Below are 13,994 nucleotides of genomic sequence, written 5' to 3'. Positions count from 1 at the left end.
TCACCTTCCCCATCTGTAAAGAGAGATTTAGTGATGGTTTCATGCAGATGTAAATCTGTGGTCTGTGACATTAGAATTCTCTAGTATCACTGAAATCTTTCTGCCTCACCTTCCCCATCTGTAAAGAGACATTTAGTGGCGGTTCCATTCAGATGTAAATCTGTGATCTGTGACATTAGAATTCTCTAGTGGTATCACTGAAATCCTTCTGCCTCAGCTTTCCCATCTATAAAGAGAGGGTTAGTCCTGGATGGTCTCATCTAGATGTAAATCTGTGATTTGTGACATTAGAATTTTCTAGTGGCACTTCCCTGAAGCTTCCTCTGACTCAGTTTCCCCATCTATAAAGCTTGGTTTAGGACTAGATGGTCTCTGAGATCCCTTCCAGATGGATGATCTGTGACATTAGAATCCTCTAGGTCTCTGGCTGTTGTGATGGGAGGTCACCCGTGCACAGAAATTGAAATGAAAGGATGAGCTTAAGTAAAGTAGAGAGTCAGGTCAAAATCAGGAACACTGGTCAGGGTTCAAGACCTCCCCCGACACGTAATGCTTGATGACCCTAGACAAGTCATTTGTTTTTAAAATGCCCCAGAAAGCTCTTGAAAACTTTACATTTTTGCAATTGTGCAGGTCCTCATGAATAGAGTTTCCTTCTCTGGGAGATCTCTGGCCCAGTGAAATCATAGGCCTAAAACCCCTGGAACCTGGAACCTAGAACCTAGCTCTTCAGCTTGTTATGAAGCTTGAATGAGCACCTTGTCAACATGGAAAGGGGGGGAAGAAGAGAGAGACAAGCACTTATTAAGCACCTACTATATGTTAGGCACCATGCTAAGCCCTTTGCAAATATTCTCTCATTTAATCTTTACAACAACCCAAGGAGATAGATATAATATATATATAATTTTATAATTAATTAGCTATAATTATTATTACAGTAGAGGTAAGTGAAACAAATATAAGAGAAGTGATGTGCAAGGTCATATAGCTAATAAGTGTCTGAAGCTGGATTTGAACTCTGGTCTTCCTGTATCTCTGCCCTTTCCCCTTCCCCTTACCACGCTATCTGCCCTTTACCAAAAATGTCACTGATGTGTTGCATTATCAAGTTGGTGTGTATGGAGAGGCAGTATTGCCTAATAGATAGGGTGCACTTTGTAGTTCTAATACTTATTATTTTATTTTATTTTTAAATTTTTACTTTTTAGAACTCCTTCCTTCCTTCCAAGCTCAGCTCAAGTCCTAAATGAGGGCTTGCCCGCCCCTCTCTCCCCGACCAAAATGAATATGGATTTCTTTTGCCTCTTTTTTGTATATGCTTAAACATATACATAATGATGATACTAATAATAACAAGAGAAGCGAGGAGTTCTTTCAAATGCCCCCGTGTTGGGTTCAGGTGCCCTAAAATACCAGAGAAATGTGATTTTGAGAATTAAAAATTATTATCATGGGTTTTAATTCTCAATATACTTTTACTTATCCAACTATGGGATCCCAGCTTTCCTGCTTTCCTCTTGCTATTGACATAGAATGTAAGTCCAAGGTATTCTGGTAAAAATTTAACGAATGTATCCCTAGAATTTTTTTTTAATGTACCCAGAATGCTTTTCAGTTTAATTTGTATTATCAGCATTTTCTCTAGTACGTTCTTAAGTCTCAACAATCAACAAAACAATAAATCAAGCTTCAATGTGTAGTATTTACCAATTACTGATGTATAAATGCTCCCAGAAACAATTGAATAATCAGTTCTCCAGAGCAGGCCTAGGTAAAGTCTTAGGCGTCCTTAGGGTCTGGCTAAGTGCTTAAAACACAGTTCTCCTTGTTGTTCATCCTTCATTTTCAAAGTATCAATGACATCACAGACTTTCTTCCTCTATAAAGCGAAGGGGGTTGACCAGGTGGCCACTGAGATTACTTCAACCTCTTAAGCCTAGGTTTCTGACTAACAGAGCACCTGAGACTTGTGTGTACACAGTACAACCTTGGATATTATCAGAGCAGAAGACTCTAGCCAACCTCTCTTATGATCAAAGAGTTAGCTCTGTGCTGGTGGAAAGCACCCAAAACATCCATTCATTGATTAATTAATTCAACATTTATTAAGCAAGTACTTTGTGTCACTCCATAGCACCATCATGCCCGTTGAAACAGATTGTTCTCACCCACCCATTCTACCGGGGAAAGTCTTCACATGTTTGGTACGGGCAGCACCCTGACTCACTGATGGATTTGAGGTTTGTTGATTGCCCTCAACTTGTCTACCTGGCTACCAAGATGATTTACTTGGATGTGACCACTTGTCTATCTGGCTTCCTGATTATCTGTCTCCCTGTCTATCAAGGCGATTTACTTGAATGTGACCACTTGTCTACCTGGCTACCTGATTATCTGTCCCCTATCTACCAAAGCAATTTACTTGGATGTGATCACTTGTCTACCTGGCTACCTGATTATCTGTCCCCATCTACCAAGGTGATTTACTTGGATGTGACCACTTGTCTACCTGGCTACCTGATTATCTGTCCCCATCTACCAAGGTGATTTACTTGGATGTGACCACTTGTCTACCTGGCTACCTAATTATCTGTTCCCATCTACCAAGGTGATTTACTTGGATGTGACCACTTGTCTACCTGGCTACCTGATTATCTGTCTCCCTGTCTACTAAAGCAATTTACTTGGATGTGACAGCTACACATCTAGAGCCACAGGAGAGAGGTGGCAGGTGGACACCAAAGCCACAGATGAACATCCCTAAAAAGCGCTCAGAGGTGCTAGTTTTTCCTTAACACCCAAGCATGCAAAGTCTGGCAGAATGGGTGGATGAGAACAATCTGTTCCAAGTCACAAAGGTGGCTGAAGCAGGTGCTGTGGAGCCATTACAGCTTGGTCAGACATGGAGACACCAAGGTCATCCCCTGCATCCTGGGCCATCATCAGGCATCTTGACTTGCGGCCTGCCACTGATCGGAAAAGAAAGGGAGGCTACAGACTTTGCTTGCTTCATTTAATTCCAATTCACATCTGAAACATCCCTGGTGATGCTTTGGTCCTTCTTGAAAATGGACAAAACTATATTAAGCATCTATTGAAGCATCATGTAAGACATGAGAAAGACAAAGATAAATTGAGAGTCCCTTCCCTTAGGAAGCTTACGTTCCCCTGGGGTGGGAATGGGGGAGGAATTCTGAGAAGAGTTCAGGAGAGAAGGGTGAGAGTAATGTCTTTTGTGGAGACAGCCAAATGGAACAGACAAAAGAATTGGAGCTAGTAAATCTGGATTTAAATATTGACTTTCTTACTAGAGGATTCTCTAAAACCTCTTTTGGGGTCAAAATTTGTACAACAATGATTCCCCCACTTGTTGATGATCCCCATAAAATTGCTTTTGTATTTACTTCTCTGTGCATGTTAATTCTTCAAAGTACAATACAAGCAACTTGAGGTTGAGGATTTTGTTGTTGTTCTTCTTCTAATGCCCTATATCTAGCTCAGTGGCTAGCACACAGTAGGTGCTCAATACATGTTTGCTGAATGAAAGTTAATTGAGTAAACATATGACGTAAGGGTTGAAATGGGAACACTCCATGAAGCATGTTGCATGGGATGGTTTGCTTAGGGTGACAAGACAACATTCAGCCAAGGTTTCCCAGAGGAAGTAGCACCTGAGATGAATTTCAAAGGAAATGACTATTGACGTCCATTCTTCTATGACATAGATCCTCAGAAGATCACTCAATGGAACCCAACTACTCTAGGAAGGTCATTGGAAGTAATGAGCCTGAGGGTCTCTTGCTGTTTTCCACTTGTACAGAAATGTGAGACCTGAAGTCATCTCCCATATTATACCCAACTACGTCCCACAGTTGCCCAATAGTTGGGACCTCGGGCCCCTCCTGAGTCATAGAAGGCAGACAGTCTTTAGATGAAGCTGGGCCATATATACCATAGTCACCTTTGTGCAGCATTGGAAATGGCAGGCGGAACCCATGAATCAAAGTCTCCTTGTCTGTCCCGGAAGAGCATGGATTGAATGGATGTAAATAGATGTCCCCAAGTTGAAATGAATCACATGATTTTTTTTTTCTCTTTGGGTGGGGGGGAGGTGGGGAGGGAAGAGGAAGAAGGGCAGATAACTTGGGAAGATAACTGAGTCCTATTATGGGGATGGACAGTGTCTGCCTTGGTCTGATGGCAAGGCTCCAACTGCTTCCCTGCCTCTTACCCAAAGAAAGTTCCTCCAAGGAGCCCAGAGTGCCAATGCTAAACAATCTATTTTCGACTGTTTGATGATAACAATCGGTCCCGCAGGGTGAATGACAAGGGACAAACACAGGAAGCAGCCCCCTGATTAGATAGGGACAGAGTGGCCTGCAGAGTGGAAAACAAGATGCCCAAAGTGATGAATGAGCAAGTGCCCCCGCGAAGGCTGTCATCCCTTTGGGAGAGCAACCAAGAGAAAAGAAAAGTTGGGGAGCAAGGGAAGACATGGCATGGCAAGAGCTGAGCGGGAAAATGGAAACACCAAGGGGGGCTCCCCCTGCCTCAACCCATCTAGTTGAAGTCATCCAGAACAGTCAATAGATAAATTCTCTATGCATTGACCATATTCCTTCCAGTAAGAGCCAGATACTTCTGTGTTTTATTTTCCTCATCTGTTAAATTAGAAGGTTAGACGCTTTATCCTTTGGAGTCCCTTTCCCTTGTAGATCTGGAACCCCATGCAATCTCAATCCTTCTCTGAGCCTCAGTTTCTCCTTATATTTAAAACAAGACCTCCAAGGACCCTTCGCCTTTTAAATTCTTTAAACCCAATGAGAGTTTGCTCAGCTCCATTCTAACTGTTCCTACTGTGTCCCAGATGTTGCATTAAGGGCTAGAGAGATGGAGATAAAAATAAATCAGTCACTGCCTTTAAGGAGCTAACATTCTATGAAGGAGGAATAACTTGACACTGCAAAAAAATACACATTTATAGTCATGGAGTCAGAGGAACTAGGTTCAAACTCCCGACTCCCTTTTAGGCAAACCTCTGTGGCCCTCAGTTTCCTCCTTACCTGTAATAAAAGAGAGATGGGAAAAGGTAAGCTTGGAGATCTCTTTCAGCTCCAAATCTATGATAGTAATGATTTCCAAAGGGAGAACATTTTTAATGTTATTCTCTTTGAGACAGATTCTCTTTCTTATCATTGCATCCCTGTCGCCTAATACATTGTACAGCATTGAAAAGGCATTTAATAAGTACTTGTTGAATTGAATTTCATTATCTCAGGGATCCCCAGCAAGCCAATGGCAAATAAAACTGGGATTTTTGAACCCAGAAAGGTCACAGAGCACTATCCTGGAAACTGGGTCTTAATTTCTACTTCCAATCTGCAGCTGCAAGTTTAGCACTCTATATAACATTTTTGTTGTTCGGCCGTCTTGGCCTTGTCTGACTTTTCATGATTCATGATTTGGGATTTTCTTGGCAAAGATTCTGGAGTGTGAGACATCTAGATGGTACAATAAAAGGAACGCCGGCCAGGGAGTCAGGAGGACTGAATTCAAACCCAGCCTCAGACACTTAACATTTCTTAACTGTGTGACCCAGGAAAAGTCACTTACCCCCAATTGCCTCTCTCCCCTCCCCCCCAAAAAAAGATTCTGGAATTGGTTGCCATTTTCTTCTCCAGCTCATTTTACAGATGAGGAAACTGAGGTAGACAGAGTAAATGACTTGGCCAAGTCACACAGCCAGTAATTGCGGTCAAATTTCTGCTACAGATTTGCAAGAAACCTCTCTAAACTCCAAATTTCTTTCCTTCTAATACAAGAAAAATAGTCTCAGCCCTGCCTACTTCACAAAATAGTTATGAGGATCAGATAAAAGGATGTATGTAAGTTACTCTATGTCTGCACAGACTGTACCTTTTGTCTGGCTTGCCTCCCCTCCTCTCCGCTGCCTCTTTAGAACCCCTCAAGGCTCCGGTCACATGCTGTCTTCTTTCCCAATAGCCTTTTCCTCCCAGATTGTTAAGGTCCTACCCCCATATAGCTTTGGACATGTTTTCTCCTCATTTTTCTTGTGTAGCCCTCATCTCCTCAACCCTCCTCTTTTCCTTTGAGAATTGAGGGTTCTTTTGGGGGAGGAGAATGTTGGGGAGTCCTCTGTCTCCTCAGTACCTGGCACATGACAAACAATTAATACATTCTTGCTCAATGGAGCCATATCAGATTATCTCTTCTATGGCAGAACTCCTAAGAGACTAAACCAGTCAACAAGTCCATCTTGGAGATTGTAAGGCAGGCAAAGATTGCAAGACAATAGACTTCACTCCAGGAAATTTGGGCCCCCATCCCAGCTCTGCCCTGAATTTCCTGTGTACGCCGAGCGAGTCGCTTCTTGTCTTCTGACGTCCAGAAGCCTGGACTTTCGGGTTTTTGTTTGGTGAGATGCTGCAAATGCCAGCTGTAACGCTGCCCCTGCCTGGGATCCATCCAGCAGTGGCATTATCCTGCAGCCACTATGTGACCCCACGAGAGAAAGGTCTGGCGGTCAGAGTAACCCTTTCTACATGGACAAGGGCAATGCTTTGACAGGGATTCACTTGACTTGATGGAGATCTCTGTTTATACATACATGATACACACACATATGCATTGTGGGTATTGTGCACTGTGTTCCTGCATATACAAACACACATGTACATATCAATGCATAGGTGGGCTATGTATAATGCCTATAAGGGCTATGTTTTGACACATATGTGCATATATAATGCACTATATTTTTTTGTTGTACACTCATTTCAGTCATATCTGACTTTCCAAGATGCCATTTGGGGTTTCTTGGCAGAGATACTGGAGTGGTCTGTTATTTCTTTCTCCAGCTCATTTAACAGATGAGGAAACTGAGATAACAGGGTGCAATGATTTGTCTAGAATCATATCACTAGTAAGTGTCTGAAGTCAAGATTTGAACTCATTAAGACAAGTCTTCCAAATCCAAGCCCAGAGTTCTATGTACTGCACTACCTAGCTGCCCATATATAAATACATAAGAATTATATATAATATACATAAGTCTATGGGCTATGTAGAGTATATCTTATATAATATATATGTGATGTGTTCTATATATGATTTTTCCTTTTACATTTTTATATGTGTGTGAAATATGCATGTTATATATAATATACATAAATCTAATGTATACAGGGCTATATATATTATATGCTATATAATATACATATATGATATGTTCTTATAGATAACTTCCCCTGTTATATATATGTAATATATACAAGTTATATGTAATATACATAAATCTAATATATATAGGACTATGTATATTATATGTTATAGCATATCCATATATGATATGTTCTTATATATAACTTTCTCTTATATATATAATAGATGATACATTATTTACATCTATATAGTCTATATAGAGAAAATATATGTCTATAGAGAGAATATATGTCTAATATATATGGACTATGCATAGTATATGTTATATAATATACAGATATTATATGCTCTTATATATGACTTTCCCTTTTGAATGATTACATTTCTGAGAGGTTAAATGTTCTAGGATTCAGCTTACAATGACTTCCAAGAATATAGCTTTAAAGGGAAGTGTTTTCCAGCCTATATGTTAACCTTAAGCAATGACCCCAAAGTGAGGATGGATAGACCATAAAGTTGTGTGATTCTGGGCAGATAACTTCTCAGTCTCAGTTTCTTCACCTGTAAAATAGGGATAATAATCACCCCTACCTCACAAAATTGTTATAAGGATTCAGTTATTTAACATATGTAAAGCGCTTGGCAAATTGTAAAGGGTTTTATAAATGTCGGTCACTATTATTGCTATTATATAATTTAAAGAAAGCCTTAAATGAGTTTCCCTGGCCTTAGAGATTGTCCAATTCAGCCCCTTCATTTTACAGATTTAAAAAAAAAAAAAAAAAAACTCAGTTCCCTACATAGAACATGACCTCAAGGAAGAGGAGGAAAGGGAAAAGATACAAAAAGAGAGAGATCCAGCCCCTCAGCTGCGTTTTAAGCCCTGCAATTGCACCAGGTCTCAAAGCCTCAACTGGCCTCTGCGTCTGCTCTCAGGGAGCAAGTCTCGCCACATGCTCTGTTCAGCATCATGGATAGATTTTTTGATCCAATAGAAACCAGCCCCTTTCCCACTATCTGGCTCCCATAATTATCCTGGCAGATGTTCCAGGTCAATTAGCTCCTGCTCTGGCGCCATAGGAGTGTCCCCAAGAGATCTCAGTGTGTTGCCCAAAGGCCCTACTGCCCAGTCTTCCACAACCATCCCAGAAATTGCTCTGTTCTTCCTTCAATACAGACAGCAAAGTCCTCGTGGTACCAAAGAGGAGTGGGGTCGACCCGCTTCCCAAAACCACATCCCAGGAAAGAAATCAGAATGAAACTAGGGGTCCATCTATCCCATTTCCCAGGTTCCAAGCCAGCTCCAACCATCTTTCATGTTTCTGCCCAGTTTCCCCAACCACAAACCTCTGTACTTTTGCTCACATTTCGACAGGCTTTACCATCTAGCAAGAGCTTCACACACACACACACACACACACACACCATTCCTTATGATTCTCATTTTACACATAAGGAAACTGAGACTGAAGGGAAGTAAGGAACCTAGGGTCAGATTGCTAGAAAGTATTAGATTAGGGAAGCTAGAATAGTTCATTTGAGCCTGATAATGATAATTTCCACAGCACTACACTTCTTCCACTGAGACCACTTAATTGTTCATGATGAATGGCATTTTTCCTGCTAGTCAGAGAACGAAGAACAGTCAACAAGCACTTATTAAAATCACCCAGTATATTCTAGGAACCTTTTTAATCACTGGGGATAGAACAAAAGATGAAAATAGACCTTACCTTTTCAGAAGGGCAGCTAGGTGAACTCAGAAAGATGCATCTTCTTGAGTTCAAATCCATGTCAGACAGAGGGTCAGCAAGTCACTTTACCCTGTTTGCCTCGGTTTCCTCATCTGTAAAATGAGCCAGAGAAGGAAATGGTGATCTACTCTATCCCTGCCAAGAGAAATCTGAACAATAAAAGTCCTCATGTTCAATCCATTGATTGTCTTTATGCCCAAGAAAGGTTCCTATCTTAGACACTAGAACTGTTATAGAAATGAATTCATGGCCCCTGCTCTCAAGAAGCTTACAGTCTTTTTAGCCATGTAAGCCAGGGACATAGGGTAAGTTTCTAGGCCTTCTAGGTCTTCTGTATATGTCTGGGTAGAGGTCAGATGCCAAAAGAGGAAAAATACTCCTTCCTCTCCCTTCCCCTTGAGATTTTGGTATTATCAGCCAAGTCTAGGTCACCTAATCCTTATTCCCTACCTTCAGAGAGCTTTCTTAGAGAATATGTGAGGGGAGAAGGCAAGCATAAGTTAAGTTCCTGAGGCTAAGTGACTCAACAGCCCAGCCTTAAGTCTATTAAAAAAAAAAAAAAATGAAGCACTAAGCTTTTTTTAGTCCAAAGATCAGAAGGAAAACCTCCTGATGAAAGAAGTTTGGTTCAATCTTGTAGGAAGCTTATAAAAATAATGATGATGATAATAATATTAAGTAATAAGATTAAAAACAAACACAAAACCATAAGATTCTCTCTCAGTTTGACTCAGGACTAGATAAGAGAAAAGCCTGGCATTTCCAAGGATCAGATTCAGGTCCTTTCTGTGTAACTCTTCTTCTTGCTACATCTCCTCAGTTTTCAAATAAGGCAATATAGACAAACAGGTTAAAGCAATTGTATTTCAACTGAAAGCAAAAGAAATTTGTTATTTAAATAACAAGGAACAAAACAACTGTACAAAGGCTCTCTTCAACAATGAGATGATTCAAACCAGTTCCAGTTGTTCAGTGATCAAGAGAGCCATCTACACCCAGAGAGAGGACTATGGAACTGAATATGGGCCACAACATAGCGTTCTCACTCTTTCTGTTGTTTGCTTGCATTTAGTTTCCTTTCTCAGCTTTTTTTTTCTTCTTGATCTGATTTTTCTTGTGCAGCAAGATAACTGTATAACTATGTATACATATGTTGGATTTAACATATACTTTAACATATTTAACATGTATTAGACTCCCTGCTATCTAGAGGAGAAGGTGGGGGAAAGGAGAGGAAAATTTGGAACAGAAGGTTTTGCAAGGATCAGTGTTGAAAAATCATCCATGCATATGTTTTGTAAATAAAAAGCTTTAATAAAAAAAAAAAACTATACAGAATAGATGAAGCTTTCGAATCAGTATCTGGGGGCAGCTAGTTGGTACAGTGATAGAGCAGCAGCCCTGAAGTCAGAAGGATCTGAGTTTAAATCTGGCCTCAGACACTTAATACCTCCTAGCTGTGTGACCCTGGGCAAGTCACTTAACCCCAATTGCCTCAGGAAAAAATAAATAAATAAATCAGTGTCTGACCCAAACTAGCCAAGACACTTTTTAGTATAGTGCCCATTCTTCCAAAAGGAAAGTCAACAAACACTGTTCCAGTCTGCATAAAGAAAATTAAAACAGTTGCAATTCCCAAGTCTAAGAGTAATCCTGCACCTCAACATCCAATTTTAGTGTCCTGTTCCAGATGCAATTCCTTTAGTTCTTTATTTGATATGAGTAATGTCAATGAGGCCATAACCAGTACCTCTTGGCACTGGCAAGGTCCAGATAAAATATTCCCGCTTCAAAGAAACTATATTCCACCCCTTTTCCAAGCTGGCGCAAAGTTTCATCCCTTCCTAGTATGGGTGACAGAAATATGGTATCTCTAGGACTACAATTTGCTGGGCTCTATAGAGCCTTTGCCTGTATAAATCTGACTAAAAACCCTTTACAGATAGACCCATTTGAGAGAGAGAGCATCTGGTGTAGTGGGAAGAAAGGTAGGATTTGCACAAGGATTCCCAGCTCCAAGGCCTTTTGCTTAGCACAGAACCATTTTCCCTGCTTTCCAGGTAAAAATAAGGTAGTTTGAGGCTATAACATAGATACATATACTTAAAACAAGAAAAATAGGTGGGGGAAAGATAAAACTCAATCAAGTATTCTTGAAAAATTTGAGTCAAGAGAGAATAGAGTAGTTCCATGTTTTAAGAATGGGATTTCACAAGTAGAACCAAGAGAACATTGTATACATAACAACAAGATTACGTGAGATTCAAGTATGATAGACTTGGGTCGTCTCAACATTGCAGTGATTTAAGGCACTTCCAATAGACTTGGGATGGAAAAATGTCATCTGCCTTTAGAGAGAGAATATGGACCAAAGCACAGTATTTTCACTTTTAGGGTTTTTTTTAAGGGGTTGGGTTTTTTTTTCTTTCTCATGTTTTTTCTCCCTTTGATCTGATTTTTCTAGCACAGCATGACAAATATGGAAATATGTTTAAAAGAATTGCACATATTTAACCTATATCAGATTACTTACAGTCTTGGGGAATGGAGAAGTAAAGGAGGGAGGGAGAAAAATTTGGAACACAAAGACTTACAAAAACTAATATTGAATACTATCTTTACATGTAGTTAGAAAAGAAAATACTACTGAAAATTTAAAAAAGAAAAGAAAAGAATGGGATTTCAGGGGCAGCGGATATGTGATGCAGTGGATAAAGGATTGGTGCTAGAATTAGGAGAACTTGGGTTCAAATCCAGCCTCAGACACCTATTAGACCCTACACAAGTTACTTAACTCCAATTGCCTAAAGAGAAAAAAAAAATGGGAGCCTAAAGACTGGTAGATCAAAGTTTAAATCACACTCCTGACACTTGCCAGTTATATGACTTTGGATAAAGATCATTGCTTTCTGTGGAACTCAAGTTTCCTCATTCTTAAGATGAAGACTCTACCTCCAATGCCTCTTTTTTCTGTAGAACAGTTATTCTATTTAAAAACATGTAACTGGATGGTCTCTGGGAGAAGAGGGTCTGTGAAGGAGGTAGATCTTGACCTGAGTCCTGAAGCAAGAAGAGGTAAGGTGGGATGGACCAATGCCAGGTCTAACAGCCTCCCAGGAGGGTGAGGGAGAGAGAATAGAAGGAGCAAAAAAGGACAGTGAATGGAGAGCAAGTGAGAGTGTCTTCAGTAATTGTTGGTTGATTGATTAAATCAAAAGGTCCCAGAAGGCCATTGTGAGAAGAATTTGTGAGGAAGCAAGGATCACAGAGAAAGAATATATTCAGAAGTCATACTCCCCCCCCCCATTTGGCTCGTTCTTTCTCCCCTCTGCTAAGGCACAATTACTCCCCATCTGTGTGCTTTGGACTATTTTTGTTTCCTTTAAGCTGCCCTTACCCCTCCTTCCTTAGACATCTACCATGACATAAATCAGAGACACCCTCAGTTCCACTTGGGAAACCATATGTTTACTTAAAAGTGCAGTCAGGCCTTCTAATGTCTTCTTAATTCGACGTCCAAGAACCATTCCTCCAATTAAAGGGCTATGAAGTTGAATTGCCTTCGATGACATTATAAAGCTCATTAATTTTTGTATTCTGTTGGTGTGCCCAGAATGGAGCAGCAGGAGATTCAGGTGGCTTTATCTGCAGAGAGTGAAAAAGGCTTTTTCACCAGGCCATTAGAATCAACAAGTACTCATGGTTAATAATAATAAATAGCATTTAAATAGCCCAGTTAAATCTCCAGAAGCTTCTCTCATTTGATCTTTTCTCCCTGTTCTTTCTCTTCTCTGCCCTCCCTAACAATTATAACACCATTTGCTTTGCCACACAAGCACACACACACTCACACACACACAAGTGCACACATATACATACATATACTTATGCATCCACATATTCACACACACAAAACTATACACACACACACACACACACACACATATACATACCCATGCACACATATGCACATACCTCATACATACTTATATACAGACAGACACACACACACACCCCTTAAGGTGACTTCTGCTCACTGATTAGGAGGTCCCTTTCTGAGCAGTTCCAATCCACTTCACTTACAATACACTCTGTATTTCCTACTAGACTCCTTCCAATACTGGGCTCACCCTCTCTGTTTTCCAATTCCCCTTTATATTTTCTCTATGAAAACTCCTCAAAAACAGAGGTTATCTTGCTTTCTTATATTTGGGTCCTCAGCAACCCAGGGCCAGACAAGTGACAGAGGGGATAAGAGTACAAGATCTAGAATCAGGAAGCCTTGAGTCCAAATGCAGCCTCATATCCTCACTAGTAAATTGATCTACCTCTTCCTTAACCTGGGTTTTTTCATCTCTACCATGGGAAGAACAATAGCACCTACTTCCCAAGACCCATAATTGTGAGAATCAAATGAGATGATATTTGTATTCAAACCTCTGGATAGCTAGGGGACCCCAGGAAGACCTGAGTTCAAATCTGGCCTCAGACAGTTATTAGTGGTGTGACCCTGGGCAAGTCACTTGACCCTGTTTGTCTCAGTTTTCTCATCTGTAAAATGAATTGGAGAGGGAAATGACAAATGACTCCAGTATTTTTGCCAAGAAAACCCCCAATAGGGGTCACACAGAGTTGAACACGACCGAAAGTGATTGAATAACAACAAAAACTCTCTATAGAAATGTTAATTCTTACTACCATTTTTATTATCTCCCAACATGGCATATTTTACTCTTGGGCAGCTTCATTCATCTATTCAGACATTTAATAGCTTGTTTATTAAATACTAAATATGTATATCCCCCTCTGAAATTGTGAGAAAGTCCTTTCTTACATTGAGGTGAATTCTGTCCAGCTTCAGCATCCCCACGTCAGTCCTGGTTTTCGTCCAAAGGGCCAAACAGATCAAGTCTGTTCCCTCTTCCCTAGGACAGCCTTTCTTCTATTCAAAGACACTGAATCCATTTGTTTCCATCTTCTCCAGCCCTTCCATTCTCCACGCCAAACATCCCATTTTGCCAACATCTTTTCCTGATGTTCTCTTTCACTTTCCCT

This window comes from Antechinus flavipes, chromosome 1 (genome assembly GCF_016432865.1).
Source record: "Antechinus flavipes isolate AdamAnt ecotype Samford, QLD, Australia chromosome 1, AdamAnt_v2, whole genome shotgun sequence".
Lineage (NCBI taxonomy): Eukaryota > Metazoa > Chordata > Mammalia > Dasyuromorphia > Dasyuridae > Antechinus > Antechinus flavipes.
This window is presented reverse-complemented; position numbering follows the sequence as displayed.